Source organism: Elaeis guineensis, chromosome 4 (assembly GCF_000442705.2).
Source record: "Elaeis guineensis isolate ETL-2024a chromosome 4, EG11, whole genome shotgun sequence".
NCBI classification, from domain to species: Eukaryota; Viridiplantae; Streptophyta; class Magnoliopsida; order Arecales; family Arecaceae; genus Elaeis; species Elaeis guineensis.
In genome coordinates this window covers 122783324-122802499 of record NC_025996.2, presented here as the reverse complement: position 1 = coordinate 122802499, position 19176 = coordinate 122783324, and the positions used below count along the sequence as shown (strand labels likewise).

General features: G+C 32.8%; 1 long non-coding RNA gene across 1 annotated transcript; it reads right to left on the bottom strand.

Annotated features, from left to right (window-relative positions):
- Positions 1-16061: 16061 nt before the first annotated feature.
- LOC140857002 (uncharacterized) lies at positions 16062-18061 on the bottom strand. Its single transcript, XR_012140492.1, has 2 exons — positions 17492-18061; positions 16062-16447 (listed from the first exon to the last, which is right to left on the bottom strand). It is a non-coding gene; the product is annotated as an uncharacterized lncRNA (long non-coding RNA).
- Between the last annotated feature and the right edge of the window lie 1115 nt (positions 18062-19176).

Below are 19176 nucleotides of genomic sequence, written 5' to 3'. Positions count from 1 at the left end.
GTTGCTTCCAACCATAACTGTCCATCCATCATTGGTTGAGAGGATGGATCATCACCATATTTTTCTTGGCTCTATTGCACATAGTTTTTCTAAAACCAAGAACAATAAATCAACATGAAATGAGAAACCAAACACCTAGAACATACTTTTGTAACTTCAATTCAATCAATTTTTTGTACATTACATCTTTATGTTTATTAAAATAATATATCATAGTGTTAGAGACTTACAATCATTGATTTTGCTTTCTCAAAAATATATTCTCCATTCTTTCTTTTGTGAGTATGATCATAAATTTCTTTGATTGTTATAGCCTGTTTGGTCTCCTTCAACTGTACAAACATAGAACAATTAGACATCTTTTATATTGAAATGAACAAAATTTTATGAGTTTGAATGGTTGCGTACAAGCCAAAGTCTATCTGTTTCTAAACTACATGAACCTCCAACATGTAGACCAGTATCATTGGCAATACCTCTGTTATTAGAGTAGTAACAGATTTCTTTTTCCAAACAGGATTAACCTATTTATCTACTAATTGATCCCAAATTGCACCTGATATATACCTTGCACCACACCCCTTATAGTCTGCAATGTCATCAGTTTTCTTCCTTTCTTTTGCTTTTCTCCTCTCCTCACTTAAAAGATCACTAAGTCGATCTGAAGCACATTTCTCAGAAATGTGCCTTGCCGAAACCTCATCAGCTCTTGTTCTAAATTTGTAAACATCCTACATTGCAATGATAAAACAAGATTATGATATACTACTTTATTTATAAAAAATATGGTAAATAGGAAGTGTAATAATATCTTATTAATTTTACCATACCATGAACTACTGACAAACTAAGTCTTTGGCAGCCTGTGGCCATTTTCTAAAAGTAATCTCTGAATATGATATATCTGTATGAATTAAATCTAAAATTCATCTTATCACAGTATGTAGATAAAATCTCCTGATCACAAATCAACAAAACATAGTTATAAATATAATATTAAAAGTCAAAGTAATGTCATGCTATAACATGAAATGTGTAGCATATATCTAACCTGTTTGAGGTGATGGTGATTAATATTTTACCATCATTTGGAAATCCATATGCTCTTGAGCAACACTTTCATCTGATGCTTATTCATCTTTAGTCAAAAGAATAACAAAGCATATAAATAAATAAAGGTTAAAGTTAGACAGACTAAAGTTTATGAGGTTTAGGTTATTTAAAAGAATAACATTACAACTTGGCCTCTGGAGATGGATCATGTGGCATCGATGGAGTCCTACTGGATGGTCCAGGAGTATATGATCTAAGAATAGATGCTTCCAAAGATGGTGGATCTGATGAGGATGGTGGAGATCTAAGAGAAGATTCTCCTACCATATGAGGAGTATTGGCTCTACCACATCCTCTGCCATCAATACCTGGATCTGATGAGGATAGTGGAGGTCTAAGAGAAAGTTCTCCTACCATACACGGAGTATTGGCTCTACTACATTCTTTAGCCATGCTAACAACACAAAATAAATGTAACTAAAATAATAAGAATGTGTTAAAAATTAAAAAAAGAGAGCAATACTTATAAAAATACATTACCTATAATATACAAATAAATTTACAACAATTATTATAATTGTTAGTTGACCCTCATATCATCATCACTTTTAGTGAATGAACATATCTCTTCATCATCACTTTCACTAAGATCTTCATTATATATTTCTCTTTGTTGAACTTCAAACTCTTTTCTACAAGTTGTAGATTATTAGTGACATTTGCCATCACTTCCTTTGTTTCGCTTTTATCATACAACTCAATTTGCTCGTCTACTTTGCATTCATTTTGGATGTTTCTCAATCTTTCATCAGCTCATATTCTTGGAAATAATCGATAGAGTCTTAATGGTTTGGTGCAATGCCTTCTGAACATATAGACTCCACCACCCTTCGAGGTATAATCTTACATGCAACCCACCAATCATCTCTATTTCTTTTGGTAGATGGATAATCTTTGTAGTGTGTAATACACTTGTTGAGCTTGCTCAGCCAAAATGAATAGCTCATATGATCCTAGCTTTGATCTATGCTTGATTTATACAAGACTATGCAATTTATCAATTTTAACTCCTCTAGTTGGATCAAACCATTGACATTTGAACAAAAACACATTGTTTACCCCCAAGTAGTTCAATTCTACTCTCTCTTCTAAAACTCCATGATAATCAAGTTTTGCCTCTCCAAAAATACTTCTCTTGACACACACACTACTATTGCATATGGTTCTATCCTGTGCGTATTCCTTAGTGTAAAATTTGTAACCATTCACTACAAATCCCTTATAACAACTCATCTTTTTTGATGGGCCATAACCTCGTGCATATATATATTAGTCTTGAATGCCATAACCTTCCAAAATCTACATGAAAGATAAATGATTCTAATTAACATAAACTTCTTTAAAAACATGAATTGTAAATCATATAAAATCACCGCTTACAGTTTGCCTTAACCACTTGACAAAGCTTCCATCACATTGTTTATCAAGTGCCTCATTAGTAATGGATGGGTTTTTGTCTCTTGTAATGTCATCAAATTTTCTAGTTTTATGCAAATAAATAGTTAATGCAAACCAACTTTATAAATACTGAATTCTATTTCATATTATAAACTTCAGTCATGTCACTTACTCGAAGTATGGTACAATTTTAGCATAATTGAGGAGGACATACGTCTGAGCTGTCAGTAATTTTTGATCTGTTAACATTTTTTTCTATTATAGCCAATGGGATGATCATGGTATGAGAAAATATGTGACTGACCATCAACATCTTCACATCCACCGTCAGCATTTTGAGGAACTCTCGTTCTTTGTGTTTCAATGTGTAGCTCAAAGTATAATGAACAAAAATTAGATATTTTCTCTATTATGTATGCCTTGCATATTGATCCTTCCACCCTTGCCTTATTATGACTTTTCTTTTTAATCTTTGCTTGCACCTATATTTCATGAAAAAAAAATTGTTGTCATACTGCATATATTTCTATTAACTTGAAAGTGTAATTTTTTTATTTAAATATGATATTATCTCTCAAAAGGATACATTCAATGGTATTGCACTCAACCTCCAACCTTTGCTTCAAAAGCTAGATGGATAGTTAAATGCTCCTTTGAATTAAAAAAAGATGGAGGGAATATTCTCTCAAGTTTGTAGATTATCTCATTTGCATGCTTCTCAAGTATATCCACTTTGTCAATTTGGAGCTCATGAGTATAGAGGTCTCTAAAACACTGAGTAAGATTTGTTAATGCTCCCAAATAGATCTAGGCAACAAGTCCCTGAATACCAATGGTAAAAGTTTTTGCATGGACATATGACAGTCATGGGATTTTATCCCAATAATTTTACAATCATTCACATTAACATAGGGGATATGTTCAAAGCATAGCCATCTGGGAACCTCAGTGCCTTCAACCATTCATAAACAACCTTAATCTCAGACTTTGATAACACATATGTGGCCTTAGGCTTGGCAAACTTGTCATTATTTAATCGCTTCAACTCCAAATCAGGCCTCTTGCATATTGATTTTAAATCCTCCCTAGCTTGAGGGTTATTTTAGTCTTCCCCTTAACATCCATCAAAGTGTTAAACATATTATCAAATACATTCTTTTTAATGTGCATTACGTCTAAGTTATGGCGAATTAAATTAGTAGTCCAATAAGGTAACTCTCAGAATATACTAATCTTTGTCCAATTATGCTCTTTATCAAACCCAAAAGTTTTTGTGACCAATTTTTTGCTAAATATTTGAAAATATTGGGAATTATGTCCTAAAGTCAATCGTTTGACGATTGTACTAATTATAAATGTATATGAATTAATCAATAATAAAAGTTATTTGGTCTTTTTCATCATAAGGTTACATTTTCTAACGAACTCCTGCATTATGATGAAGTTCTTAGGACTACTTTGATCGATAAAAGAGGATTTATCGTATAGTCCTTAAACTGATTTGCGATCAAATGATATGCTATTACTAGGACGATAGCGATATCAAGTATAGGTTGTTGTGTGCCATATGCATTGGTTGTCCTCATAACCAAATAGTGTGGAGACACTGGTATGGCATGTAGGTGAGATGTAGGAGTACATCATCACTGAATGTGATCAATTATGGAGCACTCTGCTATCAAGAGTAGCTCGTGAAGGGTATGGGTATAAGTGTCCCTCAGACCTAAATTTATCATGGTGACTTGTAATCAACTCACTATACTTCAGTATCGGACTATTTGAATTTTTAATTCAGTGATAAAAGATTTTTAGATGCAGTCAAGTACTTATCAAGTCGATGCATGAGTCAAGATGGGATTGATCCCTTCAAATTAGTAGGAGTTAATGCATCAATGTATTTCAATTGAGTAAAATCTGGATCCGGATAATCCATGTGATAGATTTGAAAGATTGAAATACAATGTGGATGACTATTACAAGATTGACAATCAAATCCTGGATCTCCTTGAGCATTAGAGTTAAAGGGATGAATTATACGATAACATACATCAGTAGATTTTTGAATATTGCTTCGCCATCATTCTATCAATCTGGACGTCGGATTCCATTGCTAGATGGTTACATCGATTGATTCAAAAATTTATTTTTATGCTACCAACTTATGTTCAAATCTATGGGTTACACTCAAAAAAAATTTTTGATTGATCATATGGCTGATCAATGATTGAAAATTATTCAAGGATTTAATTGTCAATTCGATTGATGGTTAACCTTATGCAACAGTTGTAATGAATTTCACTGAGTGTTAGTGAATTAATAGAGAATTAATTAATAATTAATTTATTGATTAGTTCAATTTGATTAGAAAAGAGGATTAGATAAAATCTAATTAAATTTGATTCAATTAGGTTATGAGATGACCTAATCGCTAAGGAAGAATTGCTCCTGATTTGATCAAGACTTTAGTTCAATCAATTTTTAATTTGATTAAAATTTGATTAAAAAATTATGAACCTATTTAAATTGGATTTTATCTATTTATTTGGACTTAAACAACTATAATTTGGTTTGGAGTCAAATAAGAAAACCAAGAGTCCATAAAAGAATGGACTCTTCTTTCCTTGCGCCAACTATTTTTGATGCCACAATTCCTCACGCCAAAAGGTATTTTGCATAAGGTTTCTCTATGCTAATAACATCTGATGTTGCTTCTTTCTCCATGCCAAAGTTGGTTGAATTTTGATAAAAAGAAAGGTTTGAAATTGGATTTCAAATTATTCCTTATCAAGAAGAATTTGTTTTCATCCAAACCACTCTACACGCCATACCTTATTTTCTCTTTATTTTGTGTGATATTTTGAGAGGGTTTTCAACATGGGAAATCAGATGGAGATCTGATTTAATGTAAAAAATATTGAGATGGGGCGTCCCATATTTCTTTTTGGCATGAATTGTGAGAGGGAGCGACAAAACAAGGAAGAGTCCAAACATTGTTGGACTCTTCACCCCAACCTCCTTACACGCCGAATAAAAGGAAGTTATTTTTTTTTTGTGCATGTAAGAGAGACTAGAGAGAGGCCCTCATGTTGAGAGGGCTTTGGGCATCGTTTCATGGCATGATAGAAAGAGGAGAGTCCTCTCTTCTTGGATGAGTGCAAAACTAAATTTCTAGGATTTGTTCCTATGGGTTTGGAAAGAGAGAAAAATAAGAGAAAAAATTATTTCTTCTCCATACTTCTTCCTCATCCTCATCTCCTCCAAATGTCCTTCTTCAATCTCTAAAAAGATTCAAGAGGTTTAAAGAAAAGATCTAGATCAGCCAACAAAATGGTCTTCACGCGAGCTAGCACTCTCGAAAAGATCGATTAGATCGGAGCTTTGAGTGAACTTTTTCTAGAGATCGGATACCTGTACGGTTGCGAGCAACTAGCGATGATCCTCTTTATCATATCTCTCAGGAGCAACGATTATCGATCCGTGCTCAGGTATAAGTTCTGAACTCAGATTAGAAGTAGATTTGATCTATTGTGTACATGTATGCATGCAGATTTTCATCTTTTGATTTTTCAGATTTTATATACAACATATCATATCATAGATCCTATAATAGGTTATTTATTGATCTAATATTTACATGTTAGATTAATGAGATTAATCTAGTTACTTTCTGCTGTGATTTATTTTAAAAATTTTTGAAATACATACATGAAATCGCCTATATTTTTCAATAATAGTATCAGAGCCAGATTCATTATGATAAGTTATATATGCATATTAACTCTAAAATTTAATTTTATTTAAGTCTGATATGTGATATCTTAGATCTAAATTTAATTAATGGTTGATCGTATAAACTAAAATAAAGTTATTATACTATAGGATTTACCTCTTATAGTGAATAGATTGTCCTAATTTGTGCCGATCTTTGATAAAATCAGATTTTATATGTTGCATGTGATGTTTATGATCTGATTTAGATATGATCTAAAGTTATGATCAGATCTAATATAATTTAGATTAGATTTAAATTCATGTATATATGATATGTGATTAGATTAGATGATCCAATTAGCAAATACTTGGATTGGATTGATTATCAGGCCATCCGATCATAGGAGCCAAAAAGATTTAAAATCCTCTCCTCCATTCGATGGGGTGCTCTTATGGTATGTAGGGGTGCCATGTGATTAAATTCTATGAAGAAGAATGCAAAAGAAAGAACTTATTTTCTGCAAGAAATTCTAGGTTTGTTGTATGTGATACAAAGTTGCATGAAAAATAAAATATCAAATCTATATAGTTTAAATTATTTTAATCATGAGAAAATAAAATCTGAAATCATAAAAAGTTTAGATATGATCTAAAAGAGTGTTTAAGATTGATTTTATTTTAGAATTATGTAAGATTTTTTAGATTTAAAATTTTTTGAAATATGCTCGCACAATTATTGAGCCGATCTAGTTTTGAACTGAGTTGATATAGTCCCCTTGTGTAGCTGACTTAGTGTTGATTGAATCGACCCAATTTCAGAATAGAAAGTTTTTACATAAAATTTATTGTAAATTATTTACAAAATAAAAAATTAAAATTATTTCAGACCTAAACCTAAATCTATGTTGAACCTATACTTAATTGAGAATTAAGTTGGACTAATTAGATCTAGAATTGCGAATTAAAGATCTAATATCATTCGCATAAAACATAGGTTGATGGATTTATAGATTAGCTTCATTAGGTTATCTTAATTGGGTTAGACCTAAAATTAGAATCAAAGAGTTAATAGATCAAGTAGAAAAATTGATTAAATCTAATCAAATATTGAATTAGACTAAATCAGACTTTCTCTAGAACTAATACAATAGTTGTAGATGGTTAAATTCATATCTTTGATTAGATCAAATGGACCTTGATCGTGGCTCAATGGTTGAGCCTGAGTCTTTAGACAAACCTAATTGAAACTGATGAACCAATTGATGTTTAAGGTAAGTTTGACATTTCGATCGATGATTTTTAATGAGGAGCGGCTTATCTGACCATTTTGATGGTGTCTAAGGTAAGCTTAACATACCTTTCCAGCGATCTCACTTATTGATCGGTATGATTAATTAGCTTTTGATTAGGTTGCTCAATGATTCGTGCTAACGCATGCTGCATAGGTAAATCAGTGTGATCGATTTAGATGCTTCTAGATTGACCAGCTAGTCTTGAGTCCTCTTCATGACTTGGTGAAGTCAGTGAGAAAATTTATAACTAGTTGGGTGGACCAGATTAAGCTTAATCTTCTTTTATCTGACTTGATGAAGTCAGTGAAAGAATTAAGAATAGCTGGTTAAATCTCTTCTCTAAATTAATTCTTAAATCTCTAAATTATTAGGTCTCTAAAATGAGATAGTTATGGTGATAACTAAATCATAGCCTTCTATTAAGTTAGATGATAATGTGTCCCTTAGTATGATGATCATTGGAGGCCCAAAGTCTGGTGCTCATCTGTTATTAGAATTATCATTCATAATATGATGACTCATTCGAGTCTCTCTAGCAAGTAGTCAAGTTAGTCGGTCAAAGTCGGACCTGATCATTTGGTAGTTAGATTTCTAAGTATGATCATGTTAGTGGTTGGACCTAACCAGAACTTGCAGAGAAGATCCAAGTCAACTGAAAAGTTACCTAAGGCTAAATCAATTACTAAAATTATTTGGTGAAATAATTGGTTAACGAACCTACCCATAGATGTACATGGATGAGCCGGCCAAAGTCGGGCTCCTGTGCAACTATATGGATTCTAGTACCCACTAAAAAATTAGGATAATTTCTCGAATAAGAGGTAGAGGCTACCAATTTGATAAATAGTGGGAGAATCTTTAGACTAAAGTCCAAGTCTTTAGGCTTAATCAATTCATAAATATAGAGATTTTATATTTTCCTTTCAGTTATGGCTAGATGTTCATTGCTCCGTTCACTGTTTGACAGTGGCTTATTTATAGGACCCAACTTCGACAGATAGTATCGAAAGTTATAAATAGTTCTAGAGAATGAATGGATCCTATGTATGATTACGAATCCGACACCTAATGTTTCCACATCCAACACATATGACACGATCCAAAGCACTTATCAGAAATGGTCAAATGATCGTATCACCATGTGGTTTTTTTTTTTTAGAGTAGTGAAGAACATGAATTTAGTTGTAAATTGATGATGCTTAGTGGGAGAAAATCCTTTAAATATTGAAGGAGTTCTTTTGTACCTTTGAAGATGTATCTTCAGTGGGTCAACAATCCTTTGAGAAAGAAAAAAAAGAAGATGCAAAAGAGTCGTACTTGGGCTGAGGAGTCTGAACTGATAAAAGAGTCTAAATTAACCTAGTCTGACAGAGTTCCTGGACCCAAACAGGCTAAGAAAGAGAAATCAACAAAAGATTGCTGGACAAGGTACTTATATTATCACACCTTGAGATTTCTCTATCTGTGACACTACTATCTGGGTATTGGATATCGGAAGTCCATGCAAATTATTGCAATGACTTCAGATTAGTAGAAAGATTGAAAACAGCAAAAGATTTCTGAATATTGAAGTTGAAAGTCATGTTTCAGTTCTAACTTTAGGAATTCTCAAGTAAGTTTTGATTCTAATAATATCCTTTTGGTGATTGTCATCATTGTCCATTTTGACGAATGTAATTTTTGTAGGCCTTTTGACCAAGGATAGATTTATATTGTTAATATAGAATGATTTTTATGATATCATTATAGATGATATCAAAATCATGTGTGGACAACTGAGAAATCGTATTTACGAATAGTTACAGCTTGTTAGTATATTGTACACAACAAACAAACTCCTTAGAGTACATAATATCATGGAAGCCTATCTTTGATAATTTTGGCACGATATAAACAAGAATAGGATCAACAGGAATTAATTCTCAAAGTTAATAATTGTAAATCATTATCAATCTGTAAATCCTATCTCCTTAGTAAGATGACCAAGTCACCTTTTACTGAAGAAGATGAACGAGCCAATGATGTTCTATCTGATACGTACTGATATATTGGATCTACGAATATATTTGTCATAAATTTAGTTCATTTAAAATGTTTAAACAATTCCTTAATAAGGTAGAGAAATAAATGAAGAAGAATATTGAAACTCTTCAGTCAAACCAAGGAGAAGAATATTTTTACGATGAGTTTTTGACATATCTAGAAGAGAATAGATTTTTTCTTATTAGAATCGACTTTGTTAGACATAGTTTGATCCATGATGGGGTTTACAAGTTTGTAGTCTACTTTTAGGATTATGCTCTTGAGACTACTTATCATATTCTCAACTAGATTTTGAACTAATCAGTTGCAAAAACACCATATGAAATATGGACTAGACGTAAGTCGGACTCTCTTACCTTAGGATTTGGGAATGTTTGGTTTATATCAAGTATTTGCTGACCAATTAGCTTGGATCCCGATCCTATGAATATTATTTTGTAGGGTAACCCCAAAGAATATAGGGATATAACTTCTACCTTTCTAAAGAGCAAGAGTTGTTCGATATTCTTTTTAAGAAAAGCAGTACCTTAGTGAAGGAACTGATGCCTTTAATATGAAACTTATGAAGTTCGATAGGTAGAAAAGTCGACATAATCTAGTGAACCCATAGAACCAGATTTGATTAGATCAAACTCAAAACCTATTGTAGAGGCACCATTAAGGAGATCCGATAGAGTACCGTATCTGTCGGATAGATACTTCGATTTCTAGTTTTGGGATGTGATCCTATTGAACTCAATGAGAACAATAAGGATATGATCATCTACATGGATGCCATGTAGAGATCCAACTCTGATTAGTGGCTTGAAGCCATAAAGTCTGAAATGAGTCTATGAAGGTCAACGGTGTATGGACACTCGTTGATCCACTCGAAAGATAAAATTCATAAGGTGTAAGTGGATCTTTAGTAGGATCAGAGGATCCAGACGAGAAAATGGAGACCTACAAAGTCCGTCTGGTTGCCTAAGAATATCGTCAACATTATGGTATTGACTATAACGAGATAATTTTCTCCTGTGTAATGATAAATATTTCGAAGTTGAAACATGCATTTTGATAAATGATCAAAATGCATGGTTTCGTTGAGATCAAAGAAGAATTCTGTAAGTACAAATGGATTAACAATTCTGTGAGTGTATTTGTTATTTTGTATGTGAATGAAATTTTTTTAATCAAAAATAATATTTCTTACATTATATAAAATAAAAGTTTCGCTGTTATCATTGATCTCCATAAAGGACTTAAAAAAAATATACCTCATCCTAGGAATGAAGATCTATAGTGATAGATCTAAAAGATTGCATGAGTTATCCAGTCCAACATACATAGAATGTTTATGATTAGAATTTGTTCTATCATGTACACTATGTATGAGACAGGATATGGTATACTCACTAGAGTAGTGAGTGGATACCTGCAAGATCCAGATGAGAATCACTGGAAGGTCATCCTTAAATATTTTGAAAATACTAAAGATCGATGGCTCGATTATGGAGAATCTGACTTAAAATTTATAGAATTTGACTCCAGTTTTTAGTTGGACATGATAATAGCAAGAATATGTCAGAATACATCTTTATCCTAAATAATGAGCAATCTACTGAAAAAATTTCAAGCAAAAAATTAGAGCCAAATTTAAAATGCATTGCAGTATCCAATGGTTGCAAGAAAGCTATGTGATTATAAATGTTCGTTGGCAAGCTAGGAGTGGCACCCTCTAATGATGATCTGCTGTATTGTATAGCATCGGAGCCATAGCTCATGCCAAAAAATCAAAGTTCCTTTAGCTTATCAAATATTTTGCATTGCTACCACCTTATTCGAAAAATCACGGATCCAGGTGACGTTGAACTTTAGAAGATCAACGGAAAGAAGAACCTGACCAACCCATTTACTAAAGCCTCAGTATCTAGGAGTTCTGAGATGATAAATCGAAGATGGGTATATGATACTATACTGATTGGCTTTAATCCAAGTGGGAGTTGTTGGGAATTGTGTCCTAAAGCCAATCGTTTAACGATTGTGTTAATTATAAATGTATATGAATTAATCTATAATAAAAATTATTTGATCTTTTTCTTCATAAAATTATATTTTTAACAAACTTCTGTATTATGATGAAGTTCTTAGGACTACTGTGATCGATAAAGGAGGATTTATCGCGTAGTCCTTAAACTAATTCGCAACCAAACGATACGCTATTATTAGGACAACAGTGATATCAAGTGTAAATTGTTATGTGTCATATATGTTGGTTGTCTTCATAACCAAATAGTGTGGAGATACTAATATGACATGCAGGTGAGATATAGGAGTACATCATCACTGAATGTGACCAACTGCGAAGCATTCTGCTGTCAAGAGTAGCTCACGAAGGGTATGAATATAAGTGTCCCTCAGACTTAAGATCATCACGGTAACTTGCAAGCAACTCACTATACTTTAGTACGAACTATTTGAATTTTTAATTCAGTGACGGAAGATTTTTGGGTGCAGTCAAGTACTTGTCAAGTGGTGTGTGAGTCAAGATGAGATTGACCCCTCCACATAAGTAGGAGTTAATGCATCAATGTATTTCAATTTAGTAAAATCTAGGTCCGGATAATCCATATGATGGATTTAAAAAATTAAAATATAATATGGATGACTATTACAGGGTTGACAGTCAAATCCTGGATCTCCTTGAGTATTAGGATCAAAAAGATGAATTATACAGTAACCATACGCTAGTAGGTTCTTAAATGTTGCTTCACCATCATTCGACCTATCCAGATATCGGATCATATTGTTAAATGGTTATATCGATTGGTTCAAAAATTTATTTTTGTGCTACTGGCTTAGGTTTGAACCTATGGGTTAAATCAAAAGAAGTTTCTAACTGATCATGAGGTTGATCAACGATTGAAAATCGTTCAAAGATTTAATCGTCAATTCGATTGATGGTTAACCTTATGCAAAAGTTGTAATAAATTTATTCACTGAGTGTTAGTAAATTAATGAAGAATTAATGAGCAATTAGATTGTTGATTAGCTCAATTTGATTGAGCAAAGAGGATTAGATAAAATCTATTTGAATTTGATTCAATTAGGTTTGACCCGATTAGGTTATGAGATGACCTAACCACTAAGGAAGAATTATCCCTGATTTGATCAGAAATTTGGTTCAATCAATTTTTAATTTGATTAAAAAATTATAAATCTAATTAGATTGGATATCATCTGCTTATTTGGGCTTAACCAAATGTGATTTGGTTTGGAGTCAAATAAGAAAACCAAGAGTTCATAAAAGAATGGACTCTTCTTCTATTGTGCCACCTATTTTTGACACCACAATTCCTCATGCCAAAAGGTGTTTTGCATGAGGTTTCTCCATGCTAATAACATTTGATGTTGCTTCTTTCTTGACGCCAAAGTTGGTTGGATTTTGATAAAAGAAAAGATTTGAAATTGGATTTCAAAATATTTCTTATCAAGAAGAATTTATTTTTATCCAAACCACTCCACTTGCCATACCTTATTTTCTCTTTATTTTGTGCGATATTTTGAAAGAGCTTTCAATGTGAAAAATTCAATGGAAATTTGATTTAACATGAAAAATATTTGGATGGGGCATCCCATATTTCTTTTTGGTGTGAATTGTGAGAGGGAGTGACAAAACAAGGAAGAGTCGAAACATTGTTGGACTCTTCACTCCAACCTCCTTACATGCCAAATAAAAGGGAGTTATTTTTCTTTTTGTGCATGTAAGAGAGACCAGAGAGAGGCCTTCACGTTGAGAGGGCTTTGGGTGTGGTTTCATGGTGTGAAAGAAAAAGGAGAGTCCTCTCTTCTTGGGTGAGCACAAAACTTAGATTTCTAGGGTTTGTTCCAATGGATTTGGGAAGAAAGAAAAATAAAAGGAAAAATTATTCTTCTCCGTACTTCTTCTTCATTCTCATCTCCTCCAAATGTCCTTCTTCAATCTCTGAAAAGGTTCAAAAAGTTTGAAGAAAAGATCTAAATCAGCCAATGAGATGGTCTTCGTGCGAACTAGCACTCTCAAGAAGATCGATCAGATTAGAGCTTTGAGTGGACTTTTCATAGAGACTGGACACCTATGCGCCTGTGAGCAACCAGCGAGGATCCTCTTTACTATATCTCTCAACAGCGACGATCGTTATCCGCACTCAGGTATCGAGTTCTGAACTCAGATTAGAAGTAGATTTGATCTACTGCTTACATATATGCATACAGCTTTTTATCTTCTGATTTTTTAAATTTTATATGCAACATATCATGTCATAGATCCTAGAATAGATTGATTTATTGATCTGATCATATGCATATTAAATTAATAAGATTAATCTAGTTGCTTTCCATTGTGATTTATTTTAAAATTTTTTGAAATACATGCATGAAATCGTCTACATTTTTCAATAGAAAGATGACACATGAGACAAAATTTCTTTCCCATCCAACCTAGGAGGAGGTGAGGAATATTCAATCATATTTTTCTAGAAGACATCCCTTATTTTTCGAAATGGATGATTGGGTGACAAAAATTATCCATGACAATCAAATCAACTTGGTTTTTTGCCATACTTAAGAGCGAAAGCCTTTGTGTGCTCTATACAATAAGGACATGCCATTTTACCATGTGTGCTCCATCATGACAACATACCATAAGCCGAAAAATCATTTATTGCCCATAGTAATACTACTTTCATCATACAATTTTGCTTGCTGTGTGTATCATGTCAAAACCCCATCGTTCCACAACATCTTGAGCTCATCTATCAAAGGCATGAAGTACACATCTATACTTTTACTAGGAGAGTTAGGACCCGGAATAATCAAAGTCAAAAACAAGTAGGAAGATTTCATACACATTACAGGGGGTAGATTATAAGGAGTGATAAAGATAGGCCAATATGAATAAGGGGCAACAGAGTATCCGAATGGAGTGAAACCATCTATATATAGTCCTAACCTTACATGATGTGCATCAACGACAAATTCAAGGTGTTTCACATCAAATTGTTTCCATGCCTCACCGTTAGCTGGATGATTAATGATATTTGGATCACTTCCTTCACGTTGCTTATGCCATCTCATATACTTGGATGTACTGCCGAATATATACAATCTCTGTAACCTAAGTGTAAAGGAGAGATAACGAAGTACTTGATAAAGCATATTTTGCTTTTCGCTTGGTTGATGAGGCTTAAACCGTGCATGACCACATATTGAATACTCTTTCTTATTTTCATCATCCCCATGGTATAACATACAATGATTCAGATAAGAGTGTATTTTCCTATATCCCAAACCCAACTCATCTACCATTCTTTTAGCTTGATAAAAGCTTTCAGACAATTTCAGGTAGCATGCTTTTTATTGAAATCAACAATCAATCAAAGCAACTTTGACTCATATTGTACTCAGACTTGTAGTTCAATAACTGAGAGATAGTAGATAGCTTTATATGGTTTTTACAACCGTCCTATAAGGGTTCATCTGCATCACTTAAAAGATTAAAGAACCTCACAGTAGTAGGACTAGGATCTTCTTCCAACAATTCAAATTCATGATTAAAAAAAGGTCCGGCTGCATCTATTACCATATCCCTATAAGTTTTTTTCCTAACATACCCTTCCTCTTCACCTCTTGTTAAATTTGAAGCATTCACTTATTTTCTAAACCTTCATCATGTATTGAATATCTCTTGTAGTGTTTCATAAAGCCTTTCCTCAACAAGTGCACCTCTACATTCACTTTGTCTAAAAAATGTTTGCCTCTACAAAGTGCACAAGGACATTTTGACCATCTTGTACATTATAAGCAAAGCTTATAAACTCATCAATGCCATTTCTGAATTCATCAAACACATCATACTCAACCCAATGGTTGTACATCCATCTACGATCAATTGACATAATTCTGTACATCATATACAATCGACAATCATTTATCAAAACATTAATATAGAAGTGCAAGAGTGAGAGAAATTTCAAATCACTAATTTTTTGAGTGGTAAAACGTTCATAACATATAAATTTTTGGAAGATAGAGCCTTCTAAATTTTTGGAAAGAAACCAGAGAATAAATTTGTGGAATAAAACTTCATTAATTATATATATAATAAATAATAATTATACATACAAACATAATGGGAGTTGGAAAAGGAAAAACAGAAATTAGAAATCAACAAAGATTTGATCAGACTAACCATCAATAAACCTTCAACAACCAAAGCTTCAACCAGTCCATTACGTGATTTATATAAATAACATAAAGTTACTGATGCAATCACCTTACCCTATTTACTGTTGGTTTCTAAACAGTCATATGATATAAAAGATGGGCTTATGCCATGTCATATTGTCGCACCATGAAGAAAATGCCATGAACTTTCTATAAAAGATAAAGCATTCACTAATTCATTTTCTGGAATATTCGATCAACAAATACTAGAATCCTTGATCGTTGAGAATAGCAGATAAAGTATGCAAATGCAAATTAGAATGATCATAAAATCCAAAGAACTTCTTTTTTCACTATACATAGAAGATTTCATTGAACAAGATAATTTATGTCCTTTCTGGGCTTCAGCATTCCGAACCACAGAAATGTTAAGGCCCTCAACATATTTCATCACAAGCATATATACAAAACTCAAAAAGAACCCAAAAATTTTTGTAAAAAGAAAACTTCCACCCAGTTTCCGCCACTAGCCCAACATGCTCACATACCTCTTTAGCATTCAAGGGTTTATTTGCTCAAAGAAGGGAGAAAATGGCCTTGACCATTAACAACAAAATGGCTACTAACACACTCTATGATTTCAGATACTTGGATCAAAATGCAAAAATTGTAATCCAGCATGACCAACTGAGAGAGCCTTCAAAAATCTGCAAGCCCTAGATGCAAAATCAGCACTCCACCACTGAGACAACCAACAGTGAAAATGCTAGCTCTAATGTTTTTCATATAAGAGAAAAACAAACACAAAAATGAGCATAACATGAAAAAGTTACAAATTATCGACGGCTAAAAGCAATTCCAACCCAAAACAGCATTCAAAGCCTAACGAAAACTAAAGGTGCATTTGATTATACTTTTTATTTTTGATTTTTTATTTTTAAAAAATATTTTTTATTTTTTATTTTTATTATTAAATAAAAATAAAAAAAATAAAAAATATGTTTGATATTACTTGCTATAAAGCAAAAAGTAATATTTAGGATGGCGGGAAAACTATAAGAAAGGTTCAAAAGGAAAAAAAAGAGGGTGAAGAGCTCGACGAGAAAAAAGATTCGAGCTCTTTACTTTTTGGTTTGACATTTTAGACATCGGAAGTAAAAAAATAGAAAAAAAGTTTTAAAAAGTAAAAATTTTTGTTTTATATAAAATAATTATTTTGATTATTTTAAATTTTATTTTTTATTTTTTTGATATTATCAAATATTATTTTTTAATTTTTAATTTTTAAAAATTAAAAAAAAAAATAATAACTAACCAAATGCATTCGAAAAATTAATAATTACTTGTAAACAGAAAGCAAACTATTACAATACTAAAAAAGAGAAAGATCATTAAGACGGATAGATCAAGAAAATAAATCCAACACATCAAGCAGCACCCAAATCACAGATTATGAGTTAGAAAAAGGAATCAACAACAAACTACCTATGACACACACACAATCCACCAGCAAAAAACACAATCTTACATAAAACACAATAAAAACACAGAAATCTTTTGCTTTTCACCGACAGCCACTAAACTCACTCTCGGAAACATCCCAGGACCAAGAAACAGAAACCAAAAGGGACCCAAAAATACTCCCAGCGAATCACAAAACAGAGCCCAGAAGCAACAGGCTGAAGCAGAGGTGGCAGCCAGAGAAGGGTAGAATGGTAAATAAAGGAAGGATTTTGGGGGAAGGGGAAGACCTCTTGGAGGGTACATGTCCCCTTTCTTGAAGCCTTTGCTCCTCCTACCTCCTTTCTTCCTCTCCTCCTCCTCCTCCTCCTCCCACCTTTGCTCTGTCTCCCTTCTTTTGAAATTTACCAAATAAAAACAAACACATAAAGCCTTCATTAGTACCCCTCCGTCTATTTCTCCCGACCCTTTGTTCCATCAGATTTTGAGCATGTGACAGACAGATCTAGGCATAAACAACATGAAATCCTCATACAAGCGGACAGATCGAAGGCTTACATCCAATCAAAAGTAAAATTCAGGCATGAATCTAACAAAAAGCAAGAAATTTATGTGGATCCAAGCACGGAGCCACGGAGATCCACTGACATGATCAGGATCAATTAGGGTTAGGGTTAAAGAACTTATCGGAGATGATGGGGATGCCAGAGTCGATCCAAAAGGTTGAAATAGTGATCGAAGCATCGGGCCTAACATATTGTTGGATTGAAGGTAAAGAATGAATCTGTGGGGAGGAAAGGGTAAAGAATGAATCTCTGTTAGGCAAAATTTTTTGAGGGATAAAAAAGGGTAGAGAAGGATTTTCTCAACCCTCCATATGCCTCAATTACTCAATTTGTACTTCGATTCAGGGTGTAACAGAGAAGAAGGTTCACTTAATTTTTACTTTTTTAATTTATTTTTAATAAAATTTTAAAATTACAATTAGACCATTATATATCTATTTTTCCAATCGCTCTTTTGCTCTTCGCACAACTCAGAATCTATAGCCGTCCCTTCATCTACAATAATGACATTTCAGAAGCTAAAATTTCCAATAGATTCATGTGAATGTCCAAAAAAAAATCAAATAGAGCAAATTTGAGAAGCATATATGTTAAAAAAATAGATATTTGTCAAAATATCATAAATATTAAATAGTACATCTATTAATGAGAAAGAAATATTTGTTAAAATATATATAAAAATTTTCTACTTCTTCTTAACCCTGGTATCTAAACAAAAATAAGGTATGTACCCTTCTTTACTTTTTCTCTCTCTCTCCAAATAAGGGTTATTAATTTCCTTATCCTTCCTCCTTTCCCCTCCCCTCCCCTCTCCTTATGAACTCTCGTATACCTCCGATCCAAACAAAGCATAAACGTTGAAACGCAGTGTCCCTAGATAAAAGTCACATGTCCTTTTTTAGTATTGTGTTCAAGGTAGTATAAATCGAAAAAAAAAATATCGAGGGACCAATGCCCTCGATATTCCCTCATAAATCAAAAAATATTTTATCGAGAAAAAAATGTCTTCGATAAATCTTCGGTATTTACCATAGATGTTAAATATTAATTATCAAGAAAAAATTTCTCTCGATATTCCATCGTTAAATATTACCGACAGCAATTTCCATTAGTAATCTGTTAGTAATAAAAAAAATATTAACTAAAGAAAATATCCTCGCTAAGCCCTCGGTAATCCCTCACTAATTTTAGCGTAAAACTTTTATTTCTGTGGATAAAAATTTTAATGAGATTTTACTGAGGGAATGGTTTTTCCTCGGTGAGCCCTCATTATTACCAAGGGATTTTTACCCCTCGATAATTTTCCTCAGTAAAATGTTAATTTCTAGTAGTGTAAGGCTTGCTCTTTTAGTTTGGAAGATCTAAATCTAAGAGAATTAGAGTTCGAAAAAGAAGAGGAGAGAAGGAGA